Genomic DNA, 24,869 nt, shown 5'->3' with positions numbered 1-24,869 from the left:
GAATATTCATAGCACTTAATTCATAATAACCCAAAACAAAACAATGCCAATGTTTATCGACTGGTAAACAGACAGTTGTGATATACCTATACAATGCAGTATTTCTCAGAAATAAAAATGAGTGAGTTATTGATACATGCAACAATATAGATAAATCTCAAATGCAATATGCTAAGACAAGAAGCCAGATACAAAAGACTACTATATGATTTTATTCATATGACATTCTAGAAAAGGCAAAACTACAGTGATAGGAAGGAAACTTTTTGAGGCAGTGGAAAAGTCTTGATTGTAGTGATGGTTACGTGACTATGTACATTTGTTCAAAGGCATTAGATTTTATAATCAAAACTGATGAATTTTCATTGTACGTAAATTATATCTCAATAAGCGTATTTTTAAATAAGGAAGAATTCTGAGGGTTTTTTGTTTTGTTTTGTTTTGTTTGTTTGTTTGTTTGTTTTAAACTTGGGCAGCTGACCTGAAGTAGAACCTGAGAATAGTTGGGGAAATTTAGACAGAGAAGTAGGACTTGCAGGATGCAGAGGATGGTGTCAGGATAATGACTCCTGGATTTGGACATGTTAATGAGGTTGAGTTAATGAGGGCACAGAGAGAGCAAAGAAACATCAAAAAGAGAAGGGGAGAAATAAACTCATATGCATTAAAAAGAAGAAAGAGCATAAAATTGAGGAAAGGAAAGAGCTGACTTTGGTACATAGGCTTTTTTTATTATTATTATATTGCCTGATTTTGTCTCATCTTAATTTCTTTTTTTTCCCTTTTGTCTTTCCTCTTTCAGGAGTTGGGCAGAGTGGAGAGCCTTACACACCATGTGTGATCATTCCAAAGTTTCCCTCTACACAGACCACACACGTACTCCTACACACACACACACACACACACACACACACACACACTCCAATAACACAACTAAATGAGAACAGTGGGTGGGAAAAGTAAAGCAAGCAAAACCAAGATGGCAAAGATGTTTGGTTCCGGCACTAGCATGCACTGGTAGGGAGGGTTTATTCTTGGTTCTTCACATTCTATGGAGAGAAGCCGCAGAAAAATGCCAGGTTATTTGCCTTGAGTTTAAACAGCTGAATAGAAACAGAGCCTTAATAACTCCATTAGGACCTGGGCCAAGGACTTTTCCTTTGGGTTTGTTGTGAATAATTAAAGGTTAATGATGGTATTTTTCTTTCAGCCTGGGGGAGGCAACCAAGCCAGTCATGATCCTAATTGAATCCAAGTGGGAAACTCCAGAAACTTCCAGTCACAAATTTGCAGTGGTTCTGGGCCCGTTAATCTGTATCCACAAAAAGCAAAAAGGCTGTATTTTATCCATCTTATGGATGAAGAAATCAAAATTCAGAAAAGCCGTGGAATTTACTTACTCCCTCATTAAAAAGACTGAAGGACAGATGTTCAGAGCAGTTGGCATTTTGTTCTTAGAAGAGGCAGATGAGCTTCTTGGGGTGTTGAGGCGTGGGTTCTGCATGAGTTGTCAGGATAGCACCGAGACCATACCCACCTTCTGTGGACCAGACTTGTGACTGCTATCACCCATGGTGGCAGAGGCTCAACACAAGGAGAGGGTAGGAATCTCTGAGATCTTCTGAAAGAGCCGATGAGCAGAGCAGCCTGACTTCTGCCCCAGGTACATAACAAGATGCTTCTCACTCCAACTTTATTTTATACGACATCACACAGCTAGAGAGTGTGTGAGCTGGGGTGTGAACCCAAATTCTGTCTAACTGCAAAGATCTGCTCTCAACCATCATACCTTGCTGCTTCCTATTCTTCTCTAAAATTTCCCAGTATAGGTATGATTATGAGGTAAAAAATAAAAAGGAAGAGAGGAAGGAAGAAAAGAATGAGGAAGGAAGAGTGAAAGAGGGAGTGTCTTCTCTCTCCATTTTCCATGTGTTTCCATAAAGAACCTTCAGTCTGCTTTTTAGAGGAGAACACTCTCTCCCACCTGTCACTCATTCTCCCCAAGGAAGAAGCCGTATGCTGAAATGATGAGATTGGGAGAAAGCTCACTCTTACACACAGCAATAAGAAGAACCCTGGCCTTCAGCTTGGGCCAGTTTCCATGGTGTAAACACCTCCAGCCTGGCTGATTTCAAGCTACTGAAATAAGACCAACGCGTTTGCAAAATTCCTGAAAACTGAACATTCACCTCCCGTGAGCTGTTATGTGGCTCCAGCACATCAATACCCACATAAATGGTTGTGGGGGCCTCAGTCCCTTGCTGTTAACAGACCCCAGAACTCCTCTGTCCTTCCACTGCTTCTACCTGTTTCTGAAAGGCATTGCCTGTTTCCTTGGGGCACCTAACTCTTTAAGGAGTTTGGGACTTGGAGAGGTTTGGCATCCCCTCCCTCACCATCCCCCACATACGACATGCACGATTAAAGAAACGTTGTGTCTCAGCAGCTTCTGCTTTCTACCATAGAGCACAGACTTCATCTGATGAAGGAACACAAAGGCCAGGCTACCTGCCTTGAACAGAAGGAAAATTCTAATATCGTAGATAGCATGCACAAAGCTCAGTTCATAGAAACTTCACTCTCTGCTTCCCTGTCCTCCACAAGAGAAAGGACAAGGACAGCCTTCATGCTGCACCTCTGTCCTAAGTGAGTTCTCAGTGATGGGTGACCTCTCGCCAAGCCTTGTGAGACGCCAGCCTGATCTCTGAGCACATTTCTGACTTCCCTCTTTTGGAAGCTCTCCTCCTGCCAGGTCTGCCATCCCACGAGCCCGGATCTTTCCCATCTGTTGAGGCTAGGGGTCAGGGCAGATATGTGAGGGCAGCCCTATCCAGAGCCCACGGAATGGGAGTTGAATTCCTCTGAAGGAGGGCAGTATACTGTTTCAAGAAAAAACGAAGGATGACGTGAAGACCAAAGGCATCTACCACAGGACTTCAGATATAAATGAGTTGACAGAATACAAGCATCTACTTCCAATAATCAAAGCCCGAGAAGGGATGCCCAAGAAGATCAGTGGGCTTCAGTGAGGGACTGTGAATGAGACCTCTCAAAGCACTGTAAAGCTTTCTTCAGGGTGGGCATCCAGGTACAAATCCAGTTCACCCAGCCTGCTGTTCACAGTGTGACCACCGCTGGGCCCACAGCTACCCCTGGAGATACAGGCTTTCCCAAACATCAGCAATGTTTCCTGGGACCCAGGCAGGGTTGAAAGACTGGCTGGGATCCCAGTGAACTCGCATTGTCCCCTCGGTTCCCAAGCATGAAAGTGTGCTTACGCTGGACCAGATCCCTGGGCTGGGACCTAATTTGTGGTGAGATGCCCTAGGATGAAACTATGGCCTGAGCCCAACTAATAGCCAGGCACCGAAGTGCAGAGGTAATTGAGTCAGTTGGTAGGACGCTGGGCCAGCTCCAGGTCTGAGGGCAAAACCACAGCGGGTTTCTCCTTGGATTTCTCAGGACTTGTTCACAGCGCCCCCTGCTGACCATTTCTCGTTAACCTTTCGTCTTCTGGCGTGTGTGCATGCTAAGCCGCTTCAGTCGTGTCCGACTCGTGCGACCCCATGGACTGTAGCCTACCAGGCTTCTCTGTCCATGGAATTTCCCAGGCAAGAATCCTGGAGTGGGTTGCCATTTCCTTCTGGATCCCTGGTCATGAAACCTCATCCAGGCCCCTAGGATGACACCGTGAAGTCAAATAATAGATGTCAAGAGGCCCTGGAGAACCAAAAAAGCAAGACTACATAAATACAAGGGACCGTAATTGTAAAGCCAAGACTGGGGCAGACAGAACTAAATTCTTCCCTTGTCTTCAAAATTTGCCTTATCATGCATACCTTTTCAGTAGTAAATTATTTCAGTGAACAGAAATTAATCGTAATGGATTGAATTGTTTTCCCCCAAATGTATATGAAGTCCCAACCTCCATTACTTCAGAATATGACTCTATGGAGAGACAGAACCTTCAAAGCGGGAGTGAGGTTTAGATGGCGTTATTAGGGTGGGCTCTAATTCAGTAGGGCTGGTATCCTTACAAGAAGGAGAAATTAGGATGTATTAATAGACACAAACATGGGGAAACAGTGGAAACAGTGACAAACTATTCTGGGGGGCTCCAAAATCACTGCAGATGGTGACTGCAGCCATGAAATTAAAAGACACTTACTCCTTGGAAGGAAAGTTATGACCAACCTAGACAGCATATTAAAAAGCAGAGACATTACTTTGCCAACAAAGGTCCGTCTAGTCAAGGGTATGGTTTTTCCAGTGGTCATGTATGGATGTGAGAGTTGGACTATAAAGAAAACTGAGAGCAGAAGAATTGATGCTTTTGAGCTGTGGTGTTGGAGAAGACTCTTGAGAGTCCCTTGGACTGCAAGGAGATCCAACCAATCCATCCTAAAGGAGATCAATCCTGGGTGTTCATTGGAAGGACTGATGTGGAAGCTGAAACTCCAATACTTTGGCCACCTGATGAGAAGAACTGACTCATCTGAAGACTGATGCTGGGAAAGATTGAAGTTGGGAAGAGAATGGGACGACAGAGGATGAGATGGCTGGATGGCATCACTGACTCAGTGGACATGAGTTTGAGTGAACTCCGGGAGTTGGTGATGGACAGGGAGGCCTGGCGTGCTGCAGTCCATGGGGTCGCAGAGTTGGACAGGAATGAGCCACTGAGCTGAACTGAATAGACACAGAGGGAAGACAGTCAGCTACAAGCCAAAGAGAAGTGCTTAAGATTAAATCAATCTTGCTAATGTCTTGACCTCAGAGTTCTGGCCTCCAGAACTGTAAGAAAAATCTCTGCTGTTCTAGTCACCTAGTCTGCGGTTGTTGGGCTGCATCCCACAGGCTTGTAAGCCCTGTATTTACCCAGCCTCAAGGCCAAAGAAAGAGCCTGGAGTCAGCAACAAAGACAACAATGGTTTAATGGATAGGGAGATCTTACAGGTCGGAAGCAAGGTCCTGGAGGGAAACCCCACTGTGTGTGGCAGATGGTGGGCAGGACGTGGCAGCAGTCTTTGCTCCCAGGGGAAGAGGGAGATTAGGAGGAAGGGACATCAGGTTGGCTCACTGGTTGCCAGGGAAACCAGTAGAGGGGTGCATCTCTCACCACCTCTTTGATAAACTATCCTAGTAGAGATAGCTCTGAGCTGAAGGTTAGAATAATCACTAGCTGGCGCCAGAGGCAAGTACATATGTACTTACTAATGCAGTTCAGCTCAGCAGTCACTAAGTCGAGTCCGACTCTCTGTGACCCCATGACTGCAGCATGCTCGGTTCCTCTGTCCTCCACCATCTCTCAGAAGTTTGCTCAAATTCATAGCCATTGAATCGGTGATGCTATTTAACCATCTCATCCTCTGCTACCCCTTTCTCCTTTTGCCTTCAATCTTTCCCAGCTTCAGGGTCTTTTCCAGTGAGTCAGTTCTTCACATCAGGTGGCCAAAGTACTGGAGTTTCAGCTTCAGTATCAGACCTTCCAATGAATAGTCAGGGTTGATTTCCTTTAGGATTGACTGGTTTGATCTCCTTGCAGTCCAAGGGACTCTCAAGAGTCTTCTCCAGCAACACCTACTGATTAGGCTCTATGATTAAGAGGGAAGTGAGAAGGGTGTAGGTAGGTAAAGCAGACACTGGTAGAGCAGGGGATGAACAGAGAGCAATAGAACATCCATCTTTGGTGGCCCAACCATACGGTGGTACTTGTTAAGACAGCGCTAGCAAACTGATATATCTGTCTATGATACACTTGAGCCTTGCTACTATAGCTAAGTTTTACTGTACCTAAAAGCCCTGCCTCAGGAACTCATGATCTAGAAGGAAAAGATAAGCAAATATAATCAATTGTTATGAGTGTTGTTAATAATGCTACCTACTGTATGTAGGATATGTTGTTTATGTTGTCTTTAATCCTCACAACAAGACCAAAATATTACACAGATGAAAAATAAAGGCACAGAAAGGTTTAAAATTTTCTCAAGGTCATAGAGTTATTAGCAAGCCAATAATTGAATCTATGTTCATCTGACTCAAAATTCTGTTCTGTCCCCCACTAAGCCCACTGTTTCGGCACACAAGATAGTGAAACATGAACAGAGCAGGAGAGAAGGTGAGAAGATGATCATAATAGACATTAGTGGAGTGGTCTAGTCTATTTTCCTAATGACAGCACCTTCTCTTTTATTGGAGAATGGCTCTCCATCAAAGGGAGTACTCATCCTCCTTCCCCAGGTACAGAGGGATGGTCAAGGCCTGATCAACCATAACTTGTCCCTCCATCCACAGGTCAATGACCAGTCATGTGTCTTCAGCCAAGCTAGTGTTTCCCATAATTTAAAAAAATTATTTATTTATGTTGTTTTTGGCTGTGCTAGGTCTTTGCTATTGAACAGGGTTCTCTAGTTGCTGCAAGCGGGGTCTGCTCTCTAGCTGTGGTGCACAGGCTTCTCCTTGTGGTGGGTTCTCTTGAGCATGGGCTGCAGGGTGTTTGGTCTGCAGTCACTGTGGCTCGCAAGCTCTAGAGCGCAGGCTCAATAATTGTGGTGCGTGGGCTTAGCTGCTGTGAGGCAGGTGGAATCTTCCCAACCCAGGGATAGAACCCATGTCTCCTGCCTTTGACAGATTGATTCTTTACCACTGAGCCACCAGGGAAGCCCTCCCGTAATTTTTATAAGCTGAAACCAGGAGAAATAAATTTTTGCTCTCCCTTGGGATGTCTAAACTGTGTTTAAGTCTGGAGCATCTTGTGACATTTTTCCCTGAGCAACAGAAAATGAGATCAACTTCTAACAGGAAGCCAAAATGTGTATAGAGTGTGTATGTGTGTGTGTGTACACAGAGACAGACAGTTAACAGTATCATTCAAGTGTCTGGATCCAGCCATTCCTGAAGCCAGCTCCAACTGGTCATCGTTTGTATGAGTTATGCCATCCCTCTTTCACTAAAGCTAGTTTGTGGTGGGTTTCTGTCACTTAAAATTGAGTCTTGAGAAATACAATATTGGTAAAAACAAAACAAAAACCTTCATAGATGAGGTAACCCAGGAAAGAAGGGACTCACCAGAAGACAGGAAGGCAAGAAAAATAGAGGCCAAGGTGCAGTTACATTTGGGGAACTGCAGGGGGCTCAGTGTGGCTGGGGCTGAGATGCGTGGAGGGTAGACAGATGGACAAGAGTCACACCAGTGAAGGCCTTAGTGCCCTGCTTAACATTTGTTTATTTGGCTGTATCAGGTCTGAATGCAGCACACTGGGTCTTCAATCTTTGTTGCTGCATGTGGAATCTTTTTAGTTGTGGCATGTGAACGCTTGGTTACGTCACGTGGGACCTAGTTCCCTGACTAGGGATTGAACCCTGGCCCTCTGCATTGAAAGCGTGTAGTCTTAGCCACTGGACCATGAGAGAAGTCCCAATAATTTGGCCTTGTATGAGGTCAACGTGGAGCCGCCCAGGAGTTTTAAGCAGTGGTATGATGTGATCAGGTTTAAGCTTCAGAAGGTCACTCAGGAAACAAATCTAAGGGAACACAACAGGAGGCAGTTATAACAGGAGGCTGGGCCAAGAATCCAGGAGAGAGGTCAGGGTGGAAAACAACTCCTGGAGGGAAGTGCAGGGACAAAAATAATTGCATTTTGGTCACTACAAGGTTGAAGTATGTGTCAGACATTGAAGTAGTATTGTCCAGTGTGTATATTAAAAAGATGCTTGAACCAGAGACTTTTAAAAAGTTTCTTTGAGCAGCATGCTTGGGGCTGGTGCATGGGGATGACCCAGAAGGATGTTATGGGGAGGGGGGTGGGAGGGGGGTTCATGTTTGGGAATGCATGTAAGAATTAAAGTTTTTCAAATTTAAAAAATAAAAAACTAAAAAACTAAAAACAAAAATAAATAAATAAAAAGTTTCTTTGAGTCTTCACCTCAACTATTTACTACATGCCTACTACTGCAAGCACTGTGCTGAGAAGAATACAGTCAAATCCGTGCTGCCCCAGGATTATACTCCAGAGAAGATAAAACAGATAATAAACACGTAGACAAATAAACAAGGAAGGGCCTGGTAAACAACGCAGCACTGTGTAACAGAGATGGATGTGGAGTGGGGGCTTCATTGGTTTAGGTGGTCAGCTGCTAGGAAGTACAGAAGTACAGAAGTCCTGAGGGTGGAGGAGGCAGCCACAAGATGCATGGTCTCAACTCCATGCAAATAGGAGCATGCCCTTAAAAAAAAATCCATCTGTTTTATAGATTTGCCTTCTTTGCCTGGCTGTGCCCTCAAGGTTGGCCATTGTGTGGCAAGAGGCTTCAGGGCGGAAAACTGAGACTGGTGCGCAGGAAGTTCCCGTCAATGTTTCTTCATTTACCCAGTGCCTTTCATCCCCCATTTCTAACGCCCATCCTGGCATCTGCTCTGTATTTGGCAGGCCTGGTTCATTGGCACAAGTGGGTTGTATTTGATCATTATTCCTGAATCATAAATGAGGGCTATAAAAGCCAAGGTATAAAGGGCATCAGCCAAAATTATTTGTGAGTCAAAGGATCTTACTTTGAATTGAACCAGAAATACCTGATGTCTGTGCTGTGCTTAGTCATTCAGTCATGTCTGACTCTGCAACCCCATGGACTGTAGCCCGCCAGGCTCCTCTATCCATGGGTATTCTCCAGGCAAGAATACTGCAGTGAGTTGCCATGCCTTCTTCCAGAAGATCTTCCCAACCCAGGGACTGAACCCATGTCTCCTGCATTGCAGGTAGATTCTTTTCCATCTGAGCCACTGGGGAAGCTCATGAAAACTGGAGTAGGCAGCCTATCCTTTCTCCAGGAGATCTTCCCGACCCAGGAATCAAACGGGTCTCCTGCATTGCAGGCAGATTCTTTACCAGCTAAACTACCAGGGAAGCCCCACCTGGTGTCCAGCCCTTTCTTTTTCTGGACTCTCTATCACCATATCTATTACAATGGTTTCCTCTTTGAATCCAAGCATCTAAAAACTTGATTTCTCTTCAAGGGGTTTGAAGTAAGTTACTTTATCCTGTCTACTCCAGGTCTGTACTCAAGCCAACCAGCGTTTCTACTGAAGCCAGTTCTTTTTCTCTTTTGACGTGCTCACACTGCTTTATTTATTTTTTCTGTTTCCTTATTTTTGGCGGCTGGGTCTTCAGCGCCACATGTGCACTTCCTGTAGCTGTGGGGGGGCAGGGACTACTCCAGCAACGGTGCTCAGACTTCTCACTGCAGCGGCTTCTATGGGACTTGTAGTTGCAACCCGCTGGCTCTAGAGTGAGGGCGTCAGTGGTTGGGGCAGGCAGGCTCAGTAGTTGCAGTGCACAGGCTTAGTTCCTCTGCGGTATGTGGGATCTTCCTGGACCAGGAATTGCATTGTCCCTTGCAATGGCAGGCAGATTCCTACCCACTGCACCACCCGGAAAGTCTTCCTCAGAACATTCTGTAAATTGAAGTGCTATGTAACATTCAAAATACAAGTTGTTTCCTTTTTAAGGGGTCCTTGGATAAGGGCACAAAATTCAGGAAGTAGTTAAGGTAAATTCCTATGTTTCTAGGTTGCCTGGGCAAGAATTTTATAGAAAAGGATTGGTTTCCTCCAAAGTTAGGAAGTTCAGGTTGCCAGCTGGAGGGCTGACTGTTTGGGATAGTGAGGAAATGATGGTATTACCTTGGAAACCTGGTCAGTAAAATACACAATTTCTCTTTCTTGAGAAAATGCTTATGCAAACTAAAGAGGATTGGCGTGAGATTATTTTGAGTGGAGTTTAAGCATAAGATAATTATCCTCCAATTAAAAATAAATACAATTTAAAAAATTTTTCAGAAAAGGAAAAAATCTTCATAAGCATATTATCATTTGTGTAAAGAACAAATTATCATTTCTATCTTATGTGCAAAATCTAAAGGACGCAAAATTTCAAGTACTATGTATTACATACTAATAGTTTTTAAAATTAATATTGTTCTCATATTTCTGGCATGTCAATAATTATTTGACATTATTTTTGTTTCCCTGAGTGAACAAAATTGGTTTCAGAAATAAAAATTTTTAAAAAAAAGATAAAAATCAGGCAGCCTTACAGACTTCTGGCTATGTCTATGTGAAGAGGTTGGTGAATCTTCTTTGCAAAAACAAGAGGTATAAGACAGGATAAAAGTATTTAAAAATGAAATGTTAGGGCTCTGGAAATTGACCACAGGCAGAAAACAAATTGAGAAACGTTTATCCTTGAAAAACTGCTAGACCTTCAGATAGGAAGAGTGGAAGTCTATAGTTTTACTTATCTATTGCTACGTAACAAATTACTCCAAAATGTAGGGGCTTAAAACAACAAGCATTTATCGTCTCATAGTTTCCATACATCGGGAATGCAGGAATGGCATAGCTGGGTACCTCTGGTCTCTCATGCGGTTGTGGTCAAGCTGTTGGCAGGGCTGCAGTCTTATCTGAAGACTCAACTAGGAGAGGATCTGCTTTCATGCTGACTCAGGTGGCAGCTGGCTGGCCGCAGTTCCTTGCTGGCTATTGGCTGGAAGCCTTTGCTCAGCATATGAAGTTCTCCATAGGGCTACCTCACCTCATTGCACCTAGCTTACCCTGGAATGAGTGATCTGAGGGAGGAAGAAGGAGAGCACCAAGATGAAAGCTGCAGTCTTTTTTTTCCAGCATATAAATTTTACTAATTATGCAACTTTTTTAGAGAAGAGGTGAAATTCTCATCTTTGTTTAGAAGCATCAAAGGATTTAATAACTTACTTCCTGGTTTAAACAAAGCATACTTGTTAACTAACATATGCAGCCCAGTTCGAATCAAGAGTAGCTTAGAAGGCATTTCTGCTGGGCAAAAGTCCCAAGCATTTAAATTCTCTCTCACTGCATACGTCTCCCAAATGTCATCCTAATTTTTTTCATAAGATTCACATAACAGAAAAGTAACCATTAACCATTTTATTTTATGGTTGTTGAAATATTTATTTATTTTTATCAAAGTCCATTTGATTTATAATATTATATTAGCTTCAGGTGTACAACATAGTGATTCAATGTTTTTATAGATTGTCCCGCATTTAAAGTATAAAATATCTGCTGTATTATTGTGCTGTGCATTATATTCCTATGTCTTATTTTATATATAGTAGTATGTACCCCTTAGTTCCCCATGCCATCTTGCCCCTCCACTGTGATGGGTTTCTCTTTTATTATATTTGTTTGTTTGTTTTTTAGATTCTGTATGTAAGTGACAACATAGAGAACTGGTCTTTCTCTGATGTTGAGCATCTTTTCATGTGCCTGTTGGCCATCTGTATCCTCTTTGGAAAACGTCTATTCGGGTCTTCTGCCCATTTTGTAACTGAGTTTTTCACTTTCTGGAGATTGAGTTGATGTTCATGTATTTTGGATACATGATGCCATTTGCAAGTAGTTTCTCCCATTCAGTAGGTTGTCTGCTTCTTTTGTTGATGGCTTTCTTTGCTGTGCAAAAGCTTTTATTAATAAGTTTAATCAGGTCCCATTTGTTTATTTTTCATTTCTTCTACCTTAGGAGGTAGAGCCAATAAAAAAAATATTGATATCCTGATGTCAAAGAATGTTCTGCCCATGTTTACTTTTATGAATTTTATGGGTTCAGGTCTTGCATTTGGTGTTTAACTCATTCTGAGTTTATTTTGTTTATGATGTGAGAAAATGTTTTATTTATTCTTTTACATGTAGTTGTCCTATTTTTCCAGTACCACTTATTGAAGAGATTATCTATTCCCCATGGTATATTTTTGCTGCCTCTCTTATATACTAGTTGAACATTTTTGTGTTGATTTATTTCTGGGCTCTTTATTCTGTTCCATACAATGGAGTATTATTCAGCCATAAAAACAGATGAAGTAATGATACATGCTACAATCTTGAAAACACTATGCTATGTGAAAGAAGCCAGAAAAAAAAGGCTACATATTATATGATTGCATTTATATGAAATGTCTAGAATGAGCAAATCCATGGAGACAGTAAATAAATTAGTGGTTCAGGGGGTGGGAAGAGGTAGGAATGGGGGGTTGACTGCTAATGAGAACAGGGTTTCTTTCGGGAGATGATGGAAATGCTTTGGAATTGGATAGCAGGAGTGGGTGTACGACCTTCAACTATACTAAAAACCACATCATTGTACAACTTAAGAGGGTAAATTTTATGGGGTGTGAATTATACATCAATTTAAAAATTTAAATTTTTCACTTCAGAAGACAACATTAATAAAACAATTAAGATATAGATTAGGAGAAAATATCTGAAATCATATATCTGATAATGGACTTGTATATAGAGCACAGAAAGAACTCTTATAACTTAATCAGACAGTCTAATAAAAAAAATAGGCAAAAGACTTGAGCAGAGATTTCATCAAAGAAAATATTCAAACGGCTAATAACCCCATGCAGAGATGCTAACTGCCATTAATCATTAGGGAAATGCCAGTTAATACTCCAGAGAATCCACTACAGACTCACTAGAATGTCTATAAGCCCAAGAGACAGAATATGACAAGTGTTGAGATTATGAAGAAATAGGAACCCTCATACATCGCTGGTGAAAATGTAAACTGAGAGTTACTTTGGAAAAACTTGGCAGTTTCTTAAATTAAATATACTCACAACATAGTAATTCCAAACTGTTATGTATGTATCCATGAGAAATGAAAATACGTATCTACACAAATACTTGCTCACAAGTGTTCAAAGTGGCACTATTCTTAAGGAGCCCAGATCGGAAATGATCCAAATGCTCACCAATTAGTGAAGAGACAAACAGTTGTGTTGTATCTACACAACATTATAGTTACCAACAATAAAAGGAACAAATCATTGGTGGATGCAAAAAAAAAAAAAAAGATGAACTTCAAAAACATTATGCTAAGGAAAAGAGACTCTTTATTGGGTTGGCCAAAAAGTTCACTGGGTTTTTCTGTTTCATCTTTCCATAAGATGAAACAGAAAAACTGGATGAACTTTTGGCCAACCCAAATATTATATAATTCCATTTATGTGAGATTTCTAGATGTGGCAGAATCATAGAGGGAGAAAGCAGATCAGTGGTTGCCTGGGACTGAAGGCAGGAGTAGGGACTGACTGCAGATGGGCAGGAGGGAAGTTGTGGCATGATTGTTGTTGCCATTTAGTCGCTAAGTGTCTTACTCTTTTGTAGCCCCATGGGCTATAGCGTGCCAGGCTCCTCTGTCCGTGGGACTTCCCAGGCAAGAACACTGGAGTGGGTTGTTTGGCATGTTGTCGTTGTCCAGTCACCAGACTCCTCTGTACTGAGTCAGTGATACTGTTCAACCATCTCATCATCTGCCACCCCCTTCTCCTCTTGCCTTCAATCTTTCCCAGAATCAGGGTCCTTTCCAATGAGCCAGGTCTTCGCATCAAGTGGTCAAAGAATTGAAGCTTCAGCTTCAGCATCTGTTCTTCCAAAGAATATTCAGGGTTGATTTCCTTTAGAATTGATTGGTGTGATCTCCTAGCAGTCCAAGGAACTATCAAGAGTTGCCGGGGTCCAGCCCCGGTGGATCCAGGGTAATTCGAAGCGGGGATGGAGTTAGCGTCCTAGGAAAGAACTTATTTAATTACAGATATATAGACAGATTAGAAACGGATAGTGTAGTAGGAAATATTCGTGGAGAAAAAGAGACTGAATAACTTGGTTTATGCGGAATACCAATAAAACTCCGAGACAAGGAGTTTGCACCATCTACATTGGGCCACCGGCGCCACTTGAATATCAGAAGGTGCCCCTCCTTGGGCTCCTTCTCGAGTGGAACTTAAAAGCCAGGCAAGTAAGTAGACGTGGTGAGCATCCATGCTCCAGATGGGAATTCAGCCAGAAGGGGAAAGAAAGAATGACATGGGGGAATCAGTCTTTCCAGAAACTGATCCCATTTCTTTATTTTTCAGGTTTGCTTATATACTTTTTGTTATACATAGGGATGAATACAGAGTTATGTGGGGGTCAGCAAACCTGACCCTTGTCAAAATTAGGTGCTTCATATAAACGTATACAAAGGTCTTATGGGTTTTACATCATCTTATGGCCATGAGGCCTGCTTAGATTTTATGATCCTTTCTTCCTGATAACCAAAAAACTTATTTTTTCCAAGGGTGTTTTTCCTTAAACCAGGTGCCACCCTCTGAAGGTACCAGATAAAGTTGCATTCCTATAGGGTGAGGGTGTAGTGGGTTACAACTAAGAAAGGAATTTATTTAACCTAAGGTTAACATGATTAATCTTAAAGGTTAATACTTATTTCTCCTATATGCTAGTTATAATCATTATAAGGGCAGGGAATATGGAGATTTAGCAGCAAACATCAGCCCAATAAATGAAAACCCTTCACCAATGTTCCCCTTAAGATCTATTTAGTCTTAAGATACTGATAAAGCTACATTTTTATATAGCAAGGACACAGTGATTTATAACAAAGTACAGTGATCTATAACAAAAGAGAAAATTCATTAACTCAAAAAGTCTAGTATTGCTAACATCAAAAACTACTGTATTTCCTTTTCTATATTCCAAATACATTAATATATTCCCAGGTGCCTAAGGATATGGAGGCCTGGTGGCAATCATTGACTTAACAATGAGAAAAGCCCTATGCTAATTAAGATTTTCAAAATGCTAATTAAGATTTTCAAAATACTTCAAACTCTCTGTGCTGTTTATGGTTGAGAGGTTGTCATACAAGCTAGTCTGTCAGCAGAGAGGTTTGACCTGAGACACCCTTGTCACACCCAAGGCAGGGAATTAGCAGCAATTATTGGCACAACAAATGAAAAACCCTTCACCAGTATAATTCCTAACCAACCCACTATACTAATAATTTCTAACTCCCCAAAAGAATTAGCCTTTAGTAAGTCTAAAACATCTCATGCCTCTCACGGTTGGGAGGCTGTAAACAATCACATGTGGCCGAACGAACCTGTACAGGCAGGCTAGATAATCTTCAGAGGAGTTCATAAGTTGAAACACTCTTGTCACGCCCAGGAATTTTTATTGACTTGGAGCTGTAAGTTAACTCCTTCTCTGAGAGAGGTAATGGGGGTCAGCCCCCCGTAAAGTCAGAGGTATAGGTGAGAGCATAAAACAGTAAAGTAGGTAGACTCTGGTTTTGGGGGTAGATGCTCGGGAACAGGGGGTTTCCTGAGGCTCGATCCCACCTTTGCGTATGCCGAAGCCTCCTTCCTCATGACCTTTCCATGGGTGGAGTTCCTCATGCTGGCTCCTGGCAAAGAGTCTTCTCCAGCACCACAGTTCGGAAGCATCAATTCTTCGGTGCTCAGCTTTCTTTATAGTCCAACTCTCACATCCATACATGACTACTGGAAAAATTATAGCTTTGACTATACAGACCTTTGTCAGCAAGGTGATGTCTCTGCTTTTTAATACACTGTCAGGTTAGTCCTAGATTTTCTTCAGAGGAGACAATGTCATTTCATTTCATGGCTGCAGTGATTTTGGAGCCAAAGAAAGGAAAATCTTTCACTGCTTCCACTTTTTCCCCTTCTGTTTGCCATGAAGTGTTGGGACCAGATGCCATGATCTTAGTTTTTTGAATGTTGAGTTTTAAACCAGCTTTTTCACTTTCCTCTTTCACCCTCATCAACAGGCTCTTTAGTTTCTCTTCCTTTTCTGCCATTAGAGTGGTACCATATGCAAATCTGAGGTTGCGGATATTTTTCCCGGCACTCTTCATTCTGGCTCATGATTCATTCAGCCTGGCGTTTTGCATGATGTACTCTGCATATAACTTAAATAAGCAGGATGACAATATATAGTCTTGTCATACTTCTTTTTTAATTTTGAACTAGTTTGTTTTTCCACATCTGGTTTTAACTTTTGCTTCTTTACCAGCAACTAAATAGTGACAACTAGCCACCCCACTCCAGTACTCTTGCCTGGAAAATCCCATGGACGGAGGAGCCTGGTAGGCTGCAGTTCACGGGTTAGCGAAGAGTCAGATACGACTGAGCGACTTCACTTTCCCTTTTCACTTTCATGCATTGGAGAAGGAAATGGCAACCCACGCCAGTGTTCTTGCCTGGAGAATCCCAAGGATGAGGGAGCCTAGTGAGCTGCCGTCTGTGGGGTCGCACAGAGTCGGACACGACTGAAGCGACTTAGCAGCAGCAGCCTAATGCCTACCTCTTGAGTCCTTTTCTTTCCAAATTTCTCATTTCAAGGGTTGCCAATAAGCTGTTATTCCAAAAACAGAGCTCTGCTATGGTAAACTGCTATGGTAAAGCACTTTCTAGCAGGAAGTTTTATGGATATATAGCCTACATTAATATACAGATTTCTCAGGAAGCTGTCAGTCTGGTATTCTCATCTCTTTAAAAGTTTCCCAAAGTTTGTTGTGATCCACACAGTCAAAGGCTTTAGGGTAAATCAATGAAATAGAAGTAGATGTTTTTCTGAAACTCCCTTGCTTTCTCCATGATCCAGCAACTGTCAGCAATTTGATCTCAAGTTCCTCTGTCTCTTTGAAACCTAGCTTGTACATCTGGAAGTTCTTGATTCACATACTGCTGAAGCCTAGCTTGAAAGATTTTGAGCATAACCTTGCTAGAATGTGAAATGAGTGCAATTGTATGGTAGTTTGAACATTTTGGGCATTGCCCTTCTTTGGGATTGGAATGAAAACTGACTTTTTCCAGTCCTGTGGCCACTGCTGAATTTTCCAAATTTGCTGACATATTGAGCGCAGCACTTTAACAGTATCATTTTTTAGGATTTTAAATAGCTCAGCTGGAATTCCATCACCTCCACTAGTTTTGTTCATAGTTACGCTTCCTAAGACCCACTTAACTTCACACTCCAGGATGTCTGGTTCTCGGTGAGTGACTACACCATTATGGTTATCCAGGACATTAAGACTTTTTTTGTATAGTTCTTCTGTGTATTCTTGCCACCTCTTCTTAATCACTTCTGCTTCTGTTAGGTCTTTGCCACTTCTGTCCTTTATTGTGCCTATCTTTGCATGAAATTTTCCCTTAGTATCTCTAATTTTCTTGAAGCGATCTCTGGCTTTTCCCATTCTATTGTTTTCCTCTATTTCCTTGCATTGTTAACTTAAGAAGGCTTTCTTGTCTCTCCTTGCTACTCTCTGGAACTCTGCATTCAGTTGGGAATATCTTTCCCTTTCTCCTTTGCCTTTCGCTTCTCTTCCTTCCTCAGCTCTTTGTAAAGTCTCCTGAGACAACCACTTTGCCTTCTTATTTTTCCTTTTTTTTTTTGAGATGGTCCTCTTCATGGATCACAGCTTTGTCATGGCAAGGGAGTTGCATAAATTAATGAAGAGGGCCACTCAAGACCAATGGGTCACAGTGAAGAGTTCTGACAAAACAGGGGCCACTGGATGAGAAAAGGCAACCTGCTATAGTTCTTGCCAGGAGAACCCCAAGAGCAGTATGAAAAGGCAAGAAGATATGACACTGGAAGATAAGTCCCTCAGATTGGAAGGTGTCCGATATGCTACTGGGGAAGAACAGAAAGCAACTACTAATAGCTCCAGAAAGAATGAAGAAGCTGGACCAAACCTGAAATGATGCTCAGTTGTGAATATGTCTGGTGGTGAGACTAAAGTCCAATGCTGTAAAGAATAATATTGCATAGGAACTTGGAATATTAGGTTCATGAATCAAGGTAAATTGGATGTAATGAAGCAGGAGATGGTGAGATTAAGCATCGACATCTTAGGAATCAGTGAACTAAAATGGACGGGAATGGGTGAATTTAATTCAGATGACCATTGTATCTACTACTGTGGGCAAGAATCCCTTAGAAGAAATGGAGTAGCCCTCATAGTCAACAAATGAGTGCTAAGTGCAACACTTGGGTGCAGCCTCAAAAATGACAAAAATGATCTTGGTTCATTTCCAAGCCAAATCATTCAACATCACATTAATCCAAGTCTATGCCCCAACCACTGATGCTGAAGAAGTTGAAGTTGAGCAGTTCTATGAAGACCTACACCACCTAAAACTAACTCCAAAAAAAGATGTCCTTTTCATCATAGGAGATTGGAATGCAAAAGTAGGAAACCAAGAGTTACCTCGAAAAACGTGCAAGTTTGGCCTTGGAGTACAAAATGAAGCAGGGCAAAGGCTAACAGAGTTTTGCCAAGAGAGCACATTAGTCATAGCAAACACCCTTTCCCAACAACTCAACAGATGACTCTACATATGGACATCACCAGATGGTTAATACCAAATCAGATTGATTATATTCTTTGCAGCCAAAGATGGAGAAGCTCTATACAGTAAGCAAAAACAGGACCTAGAGCTGACTGTGCCTCAGATCAGGAGCTCCTTATTGCAAAATTCAGGCTCAAATTGAAAAAAGTAGTGAGAACCACTAGGCCATTCAGGTATAACCTAAATCAAATCCCTTATGATTATATAATGGAGGTGAGGAATAGATTCAAGGGATTAAATCTGGTAGACAGAGTGCCTGAGGAACTATGGACAGAAGTTTGGTATGACAGAGGTGTCCTAAAACTGGATTGTGGTAATGGTTGCATAACAGGATAAATTTACTTAAAACCAATGAACTATTAACCAAAAAAAAAAACAAAAACAAATAAAAAAATACAAAGAACTGCACACAAGGAAACTTTGGGATAAGGTAATTTTCTTTTTCTTGGCTTGGAAGGTAGGTGGCTATTTAATAATAATTTCTGCCCATATATATATTTCTCAAACTTGTGATTTATTCCATTTCCTGTATAATGTCATACTTTAATTCTTAAAAGTTTAAAACAAAAATTTAACAATGTAGATAATTTAAGCAATTCATTGATGAAAAAAATCAGGGTGAAATTTAATGTCTTGCTGATGTCTGCTGGGTCTAATCTGTGGTATTAATATTTTTTTCCTATAGAGTCCTAAAAGAAGAGTTAGAGGAGGAACAAAGATAATGGATTTGATAATGACACTGAGTCATTGGCCGCTCCTAGAGAAAACTAAGGAAGCTCCCTGCTCATGTGCTTCCCTCCTTTGGAATATCTTGTTCCCTGTGGCCTCTCTCCACCAAAGCCCTGCCTTAACATCTGGTACTCTGAGCCCTCATGATGCCCTGGACTGGTATCTCGTCTGATTAACTCATCTCTGGGGATGCCTAAACTCTGAACTGCCTGGACCTCTACAGTGCATGCCCCTGGGGCTTGGCCTTCTTCCAGGGGGCAGGAAAGCTGAGAAACTTACACAATGTATGGGATCCTTTCCCCCTAGGACGTTGTCAAAGGAGTCTTCTAGGGAGAAAGCCGGAATGAAAAAGAGCCGTTTTAATGGTGGAAACTCTGGCTAGGGGCTGCCCTCATGGGAACACAGGGCTGTGTGTCTAGCTGGGTCTGGCACAGCTCAGCAGATTCTGAATTACACTCCAGATGTTTGGTTTGGAAGGTCCCTTGGCTATTTGGCTTCTGGAGTCCTCTCTCACCATGGAACTCCTCTGTGGGAGGACAGAACTCATCAATCACATTCCCCAAATGTCAAAGCTCCTGCTGTGTGACCCCAGGAGAACCCTGCTTTTCATCTACATGACCAAAGCAAGGACTCCACATTTGCTGGATAAAAGCTTGAAGTGTTGGGCAAAGGGCCTCCCTGAGGATTAGAGTTCCCACAGAAGGCTATAAACTGCAATATAAATGTCACCCCCACCTCTGGATGTTTGTAATTTCACCCTTTCTTCTTTCCTTTCCTACAGTCTCTTAACAAAATTATATTTAATTTTCTCAATTAGATGCTATTTCTGCCATGTGCAGCCAGAACTTGAGATCCCTAGAAGAGGTCACAGAATCACTCAGATTCAGACTTGCAGAATTCTTTGTACTTTCCAGAACCTGCTACATCTTCCTTTCATTCTGAAGCCTTTGACTTGCTTCTTCCTTCCAAAATAACTAAGCAAACTAGAGAATATTTCCAGAGAAAGAAATTCAATTTAGAATTTGTTTCATATGCTCAAGGCTTGGCCCTTGAGGGATAGGAGAGAGACTAGCAATACTAATTGTAATCTCTGCCTTTAAGGAGTTTTCCATTTTTTAAGGATGGTCCTAGCGTTGGCTGCCTCCTTGTACCACATCACGTCTCTTTCCAGCAGTTCCCTTGTGACGACTCTTATTCAAGCCCCTCCAATTGTATGTGTTCAAAGGCTGTTGGGTGAAAGAGTACTGTGCCTACATGATAATCCATCGAAAATCCAGAATCAAGAAATTCAGGTTAGCTGGAACAAAGCATATTCATCCTGGAAAGGAGCAGAGACAGTGCTGGAAACAGATGAGGCTGGAAAGCTTGGCAGGAGCCAGGTATCAAAGAACCTTCCAATAGTGCAAAGGAATGTATCCTGACAACAAGGAGCAGCCAAGGGCAGATTTGAACAGGGGAGTGACTTGATCAGATTTGGCTCAGTGGTAAGGAGTCCCCCTGCCAAGCAGGAGCTGTGGGTTTGATCTCTGGGTCGGGAAGATTTCCTGGAGGAAGAAATGGCAACCCATTCCAGTATTCTTACCTGGGAAATCCCATGGATGTGGTGGCCTACAGACTTTGGGGTCGAAAGGAGTCAGACACAACTGAGTGACTGACCATGAGCACTGGATTGTTTATATTCCAAGCTCAGGAACCACTGTACTAGATAATGAAAACTAATCAAGACCCCTCAGCCTCCTGCTGCTCTGTTACATTCTTATAATCAGTTACTTTTTTATAATCAGTTTTTGTAAGAAGAGACACTTTTCACCAATGATTTTTCAGAAATATTAAGAACAGCAAATAATAAGATAAGATGAAAATGGAATTTAATTAAAGGCGAAAGGTCTGGAATTTTAAGTGATTTTGACTCTGATCCCTTTATCTTTCCTAAAAAGTATATTAAAAATAATAAAAATAAAACAGAAGTTAATAAAATAGAAAACAAAGAAACAATAAAAAAATCAACAAACTAAAAGCTGATTCAGTGGGAGAGGAAAGCTAATAGATCAAATATAAACAAACAAAGGAAGTAATTATAATAAAATGCAACATGTGTTATAAAAATGTTGTGAAGAGGAGACTTCCCTGGTGGTCCAGTGGTTAAGACTCTGCCTTCCCAATGCAGGGAGCCCAGGTTCAATCCCTGGTCAGGGAACTAGATCCCACATGCTGCAAATTTAAAAATAAATGAATAAAAAATAGAAAAGAAATATCCCTTTAAAAAAATGCTATGAAGAAACTCCTAAATGCAGAGGAAAGCAGAGGTCTTCACAAAGATGTGCTTTTCGTGAAGTTTAACTGTGAACTTGTGAGAGAAGCTTTCTAGGGCATAGAGTGTGTTTCTGTGTGTGTGTGATCACTAGGCAAAGGCACTCTTGTTTTAACACCATGGTAACCCTTTCCTAGGCCAACATCTCAAACCAGGGTGCTTAAGGAATGTTTGCGAAATGAATAAGCATCTTCACAGTCGTTCCCCAGTGTATCTTTCGTCTGTCCAGAGTTTCACAAATGTAGTTTCCTAAGCACTTTACCTATAACTTTTGGATTTGTTTAATTCTATGCCACAGCCTTTCATGGCAAAGCAGTGTGATGCTGTTTTCCTAAAGACACTACATTAGAGACTCCCAACATTTTTTTTCCATTTCACCTGGAGACACCTAGGCCTGAATAGAAAGCTAAAATTGCTAGTGCCTGTTGGAAAGAAAACTGAAATTCACACGTAACAGTAGCTGCCTAACTACCTTAAGGATACATATGAGGGTGGGATGCCCCCATCTTCTGCCCCAGCTTTTGGGCACTGGTGTTTGCTCTGGGCATCTGAGGTACCTGGAGAAGATTCTCTCGCTGCATCCAGGCTGCAGTGATGGTTGTGCAGGTTGTCCACTGCACAAGAGGTCCTGGCAGAGGTGGTGAGGAGGGCTGAAATAAAGCTGGTATTCCACTTACCGAGCTGTGCAGCCAGGGGCATTGTCCACCCAGGTGAAAGAAGACTTTTTTAAAAATTTGGCACAAATGCATCAGTGAGTAGAGGCTCACTGCAGCCCTGTGTCCTTGGCTGTCATTGGTGTGCTGCTCCAGCTTGGGCAAGAGTCATGCTTGAGAGGTTCCCTGAATGGCCTTTTAAAGGAGCACCCTCAAAAAAAAATAAATTAAATAAATAAATAAATAAAGGAGCACCCTCAATTCCTTCAGCTTCAAAGAATCGTTTCAGACAATCTTTTCAAGCCCTTTGGTGGATGACTAACACATCACTGGCAATCCACAGATGGAGAATTACTACCTTCTGAGTTCTGGAGAAAGGCAACGCTAAGCTCAACTACCCACATGCAGTTTGTGGCCTGCAGCTGCTTCTCCTGCCACCAGATGGCACCCTCCCCCAGGTACTAGAAAGAGAATTTACTGAGGATGGCTGGAGGGCATCAGCGACTCCACGGACAGGAGTTTGGGTAAACTCTGGGAGTTGGTGATGGGCAAGGTGGCCTGGTGTGCTGTGATTCATGGGGTCGCAAAGACTGAGCGACTGAACTGATGCCAGCTCTTTTATTATGTGTTTCAGAAATGCCTTATCATCCTGTCACGTAGTTTCATTAAATGGAATAACAGTTTCACAGCACTCACCCAGCTCATACAGAGCCCCTTCTCTTTTTCTTGTTCACCTGATTTTGTTTCCATCCGCAAATGTTCAAATCCAGGAGGCACAGGACAAGCCATAGGGAACCCAACTCCCTGAGCGCTAGTATTTCTGGAAAATTCTAGAAGACCTTATTGATAACACAACTGGGTATCGGTTTCATAAATTCTAACTCCAGACAGCCAATGGCTATTAATTTTAAGCATTCTTCTTTTTTAATTGGAGCATAATTTACATTATACTTAAAAGCACAAAATTTTTAAGGGGAAATTTTTTATTCAAATTTTGATTGTGCTTTTTTTATTGGATTGTAGTTCATTTACAATACTGTGTTAGTTTCAAATGTACAACAAAATGATTCGGTTATACATATATACATATGAAAGAAATTGTTAGTCACTCAGTCGTGTCTGACTCTTTGCTACCCCATGGACTGTGTAGCCCACCAAGCTCCCCTGTCCAGGAAATTCTCCAGGCACAAATACTGAAGTGGGTAGCCATTCCCTTCTCCAGGGGCTCTTGCTGACCCAGGAATCAAACCTGGGTCTCCTGCCTTGCAGGCGGATTCTTTACCATCTGAGCCACCAGGGAAGCCTGTACATAGATCGATTCTTTTTCAGATTCTTTTCCATTATAGATTACTGTAGAAAGAAAAGAAAGAAAGTGAAGTCGCTCAGTCATGTCCGACTCTTTGCGACCCCATGGACTGTAGCCTACGAGGCTCCTCCTTCCACTGGATTCTCCAGGCAAGAGTACTGGAGTGGGTTGCCATTTCCATAGATTACTGTAAGATACTAAATATAGTTCCCTGTGCTATACAGTAGGTCCTTGCTGTTAGCCTATTTTATATAAAGTATTGTGTATATGTTAATCCTAAACCCCTAATTTATCTCTCCCTCCCCCCCCCCCACTTAAAGGTGCAATTTTTAACTGTAGTGTCCAGTGTGTTTTAATAAATATATATGCCAGTGTAACCACAACTCCAGTTGGGACGTACACGTTTCCATCATGGTGGAAAGGTCTCTTGTCTGCCTTCAAAATCAATCCCCAAGGCCTGAAGAAGACTCAAGGCCTAGGGGAGTGCAAACAATGGGTTGAATGGAGACTATGTGGCCTGGAGGTTAACATGCATTATAAGAAGCTAAATAGAACTCATAATTACTCACAACCTTATGGTTTTGTGTTTTCCTGGTAAAATCAACCAACTATTTATTATTAAGAAATAAATGGCATTTAAGAATAATTTCATTTACCCAGTGTTTTAGTAACAGTTTTCTTCCAGATATATAAATATGTGAAATATGAAATTCTTTAAAATGTATTTAGCCATTGCTTCATTATTTGGTTCTCCTAAAGTTCTTTTGCTATTCAGTGGTTGGGCTAGAGCCAAGAAAATTATCAAAAGTGTTCAGTGAGACCACTGATTGGTTTTGAAATTAATTGTTCCAGAAGAACCCATCAAAACACTCATCAGCCCAGGAGTTAAAATTCGTTTGTCAGTCTGCCCTGGCTGTGACAGTATTAGTCTGTTAGGGAAATGCAGTGATCTCTGCTAAGAGATGATTTCTTTGTTTTAAATGTTTTATGGAAGCATAGCATACATATGGGAATGTGCAGAGCTCAGTGAATTTGTAAACATACCGTGTAATCAACTCTCAGATCAAGTGACAGTTACCAGATCCCCAGAAGCCCTTCTAGTCTCTTTATTACCCTGATTTCTAAGAACACTGATGAATTTTATCTGCTTTTGGACTTTCCACCTAAGTATAATCAGATTAGGTACTGATATGGGCCTGGCTTCAGGACTTTATTTTGAATTTTTTTAATGCATATTCTTGTGTAGTCTCCTCAATTATGGTTTATCACAGGATAGTGAATATAGTTCCCTGTGCTATATAGTGGGACCTTGTTGTTTATCCATTCTATACGTAATAGTTTGCAGTTGCTAACCCCAAACTCCCAATCCGTCCCTTTCCCCACTCCACCGGCCCACTTGGAAATCACAAGTCCATCCTCTATGTCTCTTATCACTCAGTGTTTTCTTCGAGAAAGACATTTATGCTGCTTTGCTGTAATTTGTTCTTGCTCTTGCTGTTGGGTCACCATACCACAATTTATCCATCCATTCCACTACTTATGGACATATACACTGTTTCCAGTTACTGGCTATTATCAACCGTGCTGCTATATAAGTTTTGAAGATATCTCTTGA

At 41.7% G+C, this 24,869-nt stretch overlaps 1 non-coding gene and 1 pseudogene across 1 annotated transcript; one reads left to right on the top strand and one right to left on the bottom strand.

Annotated features, from left to right (window-relative positions):
• Nucleotides 1–24,869, bottom strand: part of LOC101116135 (small ribosomal subunit protein eS7-like) — a 77,792-nt pseudogene that overhangs the window by 51,766 nt on the left and 1,157 nt on the right.
• On the top strand, nucleotides 21,109–21,181 carry TRNAG-CCC (transfer RNA glycine (anticodon CCC)). Its single transcript has one exon. It is a non-coding gene; the product is annotated as a tRNA-Gly (tRNA).

This window comes from Ovis aries, chromosome 3 (assembly GCF_016772045.2).
Source record: "Ovis aries strain OAR_USU_Benz2616 breed Rambouillet chromosome 3, ARS-UI_Ramb_v3.0, whole genome shotgun sequence".
NCBI lineage: Eukaryota > Metazoa > Chordata > Mammalia > Artiodactyla > Bovidae > Ovis > Ovis aries.
This window is presented reverse-complemented; position numbering and strand designations above follow the sequence as displayed.